The following is a 5,150-nucleotide window of genomic DNA, read 5'->3' as shown; positions in this document are numbered from 1 at the left end:
AAGGCGGCATAGGTGGTATGGCCGTGTTCCCCACCCGCGGGCCTCCATTCTGATCCGCTGGAACAGCACTGGGGGGGAGGCTGTTGGTCCTGTTCATGTTTCCCTGAGTGCTGTTTTCTGTCTGTGATGCTGCATGTGTGTACGTGTGTACCCCATACATGTTTGGTGCATGTGCTTACCGGGAATACATGCTTAGGCTCGCGCCAGGTTGGACCTGAGGACATGGAGCTGCTGCAGCCTTGCTTCTCTTGGGTTACCGGATTTGGCAACAGGTGCATTTTCTTCTGGTTGATGCAAACAAGAGCAGAGCCACAGACAGGAAGAAGCTGTGCAGTAATTTAGCCTGCTATTCTTCATAACAAAGTCCCCAGTACTGCTCTGGATTAATCCTTACATTGTGAACGCTCTTTCTCAGTTGCGCAGGCAATAAAAGGGAACCAAAACAGCCTGAGAATGCCCTCTAACCTGACCACGAGATAAGAAACCAGTGGGAGCTGCACCTGTACGTACAGCTTGTGTTATCCATTCCTCTCGATGCTGACTTTACGGAATTGTGACCTGACTGTGGCCATGACAGACAGGATTTTTGTTTTGGACATTGGGACATACTGCTTCAGTTGCTTGCCCAACAATACTGAGGGTTTTCAATAGCTCCATAAGAAAAGATGCAGAAATTTCTTCTAAACGCATTCTGTATTATTTGTCCGTGAAAACTGTCTTCATTGGAGACAAGGCAGCTTAAACAGGAAGGATAATTTCTGAACTTAATGGCTGTTGGTTTTTCAATGTTCTAGAAAGGTTAATCCCAAATTTCTGTTTCAGACTGTATCAGATTCCCCTTCAGATTTCTCTTCATACCTTTCAGTCTTCCCTAGACTGCACAGAACACTGGAATCCTGAACTGAGCAGAATTCATGTCACATGGAAAGCAGGATGCTGACATTTAGTAACCCCGATCCCTAGGCAGCATTACCAGTCTTCCTAAATTAAGCAAACTTTTAATTACATGTTCATTAACCTGGTTCTGTCCACTCATCTATGTTACAAGTTCTGCGGTTTCCTTAATGAGTGTTTCATTCAAAACACTTTTGTGGGTAGTGGACAACTTTTCACGGAGATGCTCCTGAAGGCTTTGAATTCAAGTGGCCCATTAAGGAGAGCTTTTTTTTTTTTTAAATCCCTGTTTAAATTGGGTTTCTAGCAGCCACTTCCAGCCCGCTGGAAGCTGCTTAATATCTCTAAGTGAACAGTTGCTTAAATGAGAGTGAACAGCTACCATCCTGGAGTATCAGATTGAAGATGCTGTAAGTATCACAGAACATAAGATTTGCTTTAAAGCAGGATTGGATGTTGTAGTGAAGGGAAATGGTGTAGTTCAAATATGATAGCATTTAAGTGCTAGAAAACAGAAGTAGTTGTGAATCCTTCCTGGCTTATAAATACCTCAGCTACTTATCTTGCAAGTTGGTGAAGCAGTGACTCTTACTAAAATACCAACAGATGCGTAGACTCAAAAGACTGGGATCTCGCACAAGCCAGATAAAGATCCCAGCAGTGCATCTATTTTAAAATAATTACAGTTAATATAATCACAGCCTAGCTATCCTTAACCCATCAATTTCCCTGATTCCTGTCCAGTAACTAAAGAGCTAAGCTAGAGTTGCTGTATTGTAGTCGTTAATAAAACAAAGTTTCTTATCCTGGATTGAAACTATAACAGCAAAAATACAAGTCAGCTAAAGAAAATCAATATAAGAAATAAACTTTTAAAATACAGAGAAATAAAAAAATAAGGGTCTCAAATACTCTGTCAATGGAAAATGATCAGAAAAAAAATCACAAAGCACAGCCCTAAGAAGAATGAGTCACACAATCATGGCTTTTTTCTGAGTAAAGAGTACAGACTTGGGATCAAGGCTACTTCAGAGTCCCATACAAAAAGATGACATCAAAAACCAGTCGGTCAGATCAAATGCATCCTTTCTTCTAAACAAGCAGTAGTCTAAGAAGATGGGGTAAGGGGTAGAATTCCTGTTTTTTTAATGGAGGTGCTGATGTAACATAGTATGTGTATCAAACTCTGAAAGGATGATAATTGATAGGAAATTTTAATTGTAAGACTGATAAAAGTCAAACCACCTACTACAGTAATGCCTAATTTCAAAAAGGGAAAGTATAAAAAATAAACTCAAAGGGTAGCTAAACGTGTTTGGAGGGAGGCACCAGAACCTGTTCAAGACAGACTTTGGAGAGATCACGCAGAAGGAGGACCAATTAAACAGACAGTAAAAGAAGCTGGCTAAAGTAAAGAGATGTCCTTGAAAAAGCCGAATTGCATTTAAATGAAGAAAATAAAAAAATAACACAAAGTTAAACACTAGAAGCCTGCTAAAGAGGATTTAGTGCCTCACAGAGGCATAAAAATTAATAAATACACTGGAGCAAGAAGCCTGACACTGAGATACAAGAAAGACAGTTGGAATAGAGAAAGAACAGAATACGTAAACTCATTCTTTGCTTCTATAGGTACTGTGGAGGAGTTTCATGAGATAGCCAGCCTAAAATTCCCCTTCCTGGGGCAAATACTGGAGAATTATTCAAACTGAAGTGTCAACAAAAGGAATATCAGCAAACTGCCAAGAGCCAATGCTAATCATTTAAGAAGGCTTAAGGAATTCAAGGATGGGTGCCAGATCTCATTGCTATATGAATGGAAAGTGGCTAACATACATAGTCTCAATTTTCAAGAGGGTTTCTGGGCATTAAATACAGAAGAGTTATCCAGATGTTTCTACCACTATCTGGTAGAAATGATAAGAACAAGTGCACACATGGGTAAGTATAACATATTGCGGAAGAGTCAACATGGGCAGAAGGAAGTCATACCTCACAAACCTACTAGGACTTCGAGTGAGTCAGTATCATGCAGACAAAGAGAGATCATTTCGTACAAGTGGATTTCCAAAGGCTTTCAACAATGCTTGCCATCAAAGACCCTTAAAGAAACTTCAAGAGGATGTGAAGAAAGTCTTCATATGAGTACATAACTATTCAAGTCAGAAGATAGAAAACTCAGCATAGGAATTAATTATCAGTTTTCTAATTTGAGAGATGTCATTGATAGAGTCTTCGACCTGCTGGCAATGCTCATCATAATGCCATCCAGGATACCATTAGCCGCCTTTGCCATGAGAGCACTGAATATGTGCAGTGAGAGGCAACAGAGAAGGTCAATAGGGGAAGACCAAGGAGTTATCAGACAAAAATGGTTCCAGGATCAAAATAAACGTAAGGTACTTCTTCCTATAACCCACAATTAAGTTGTGGAATACTTTGACATACTGTGGATGCTATGGATTTAAAGTGAATCGAAGAATTCATCATGGGATACTAGCTGCAGAACATAGCAAATATGGCTTAGTGTGAAACTGGAGAATGTTCTGGGAAGAATCATATACTGTTCTCTATACATTTGCTTTTGAACACAGGTGGAAACAGGTCACTGGATTATATGAACCTTCAATCTGATCCAGGACTGTTAGAAACCTTTATGTGCTTTAGTATGTACCATTCAGGCCACAAAGTTGGCTAGCTGTGAGAGCCTGAGCTTGGTGCAGACCTTTCCAGTTTGACTCCAAGCTAGTAAGCAAAAGCTTTCTTCTCTCTGTTACCACCCACATTTTGATTTCTATCACAAGAGAAATACTTTGTAGCAGTAATTAGAAGTAAATTACATTTAGTATTTTAAAAGCTGATTCAAAAGAAATAATAGACTTATTTCAGTAAGGCTGTCTGGCGTACTACTTTGTGTCACGCTAGTGGGCACATCAAAACCTCATCCTACCCAGAACAGGAAGCAACAAATTCTCTTTATTTCAAGACTCTCCACTCATGCAAAACTAGACCACTTTTCCATAAATCTCTCAAACAGCAATAGGAAACCAGTGTATGTCAAGAGTTCTGGGAGCTGTTGCAGGAAAAGAGATGCCTGGCAGAAGGAGCTGAAAGAGACACTTCAATACATCAGAAAAAAAAATACGCTGGCACTTAGCAGTACATAACTAGGAAGATACCACTGCTCAGCTCCTTTATATTCTATTCTTTCAGATGGTGCATGAATTTTGTTACCTGAACATTGAATGTAATTTATAGAGCCTGTGATTTTTCAAAGCCACCTATAACTTGGAAGCATCCAAATCCACCTACATTTCTATAGGAACTGGTGTTTTAGTGAAATGAACCAAGTGACAACCAATATAATCCCCAAACTGAAATGCAATAATTCTGTGCACCTGTTTGAAGCATTATCTGTAGGCAGCAAACAAGAAACACTAAAAATAAAATTGTGTGTCGATTATTGTCTTTCACCAGCCCTTTAGTGGCATCTTCATCCATTCAGGATCCAGAGCACTGAGCCCTCCCCTGGGTGTGGGCAACCACAATGCAGTTCAGTGGTTGGAGTACACCATCAAATAACAAAGTTTTATTTGGCTCCATTCCTTGTTGACACTGGATCACTGTGCAGTCAGAAGTCTAGAAATCTTTTGGACAGTTGGCAACCAGGAAGGCTTGATACTGTATTGCAGATAATTTAATCCATTCAGCTTCTGCTGAACTGCTCTCTTTGACTTGGGCACCTTGGTTCTTCATGAAACGTCCTATCTTAAGTGTCAAAGTAAGGAAGGGCTGACTTGCACTGATATTGTCCCATATACCCTTTTAGAAGACTAGCACAACAGTAGCTGCATTACAGCTTTCTGGAAATTTTCCAGTGTTTCAAGAATTACTATGAATTAATATTAACTGTCCAGACAACTCCTTGACCAGCTCATTTATTCAGTACCTTTATACGACAGTCTTCAGCTCACAAATATGTAATCAGCTAATCATATGCAGACTGGAACACTACTTGTGCCCCTGTAGTACAAAATTTTCAATCTAACAGGTTTAATATTATTTCCCCTACCTAGTACATTTTCTGAAATATCTCATCAGTTCCATAAGAGTCTAACAAAACCTGAAAATCTAACACAAATTAGTACAAAAAACTTTTCTGAACCAAGTTTTTCCTGCTCTTAGAAAAATCTTTCAAAGTTTTAGTAATTTCCAAGCATACTGTCAGAATTTAAATTCTCACTACCAACAATTTT

This window comes from Phaethon aethereus (genome assembly GCF_964289735.1).
Source record: "Phaethon aethereus genome assembly, chromosome: 2".
Taxonomy (NCBI): domain Eukaryota; kingdom Metazoa; phylum Chordata; class Aves; order Phaethontiformes; family Phaethontidae; genus Phaethon; species Phaethon aethereus.
Note: the sequence above shows the minus strand (reverse complement) of the source record.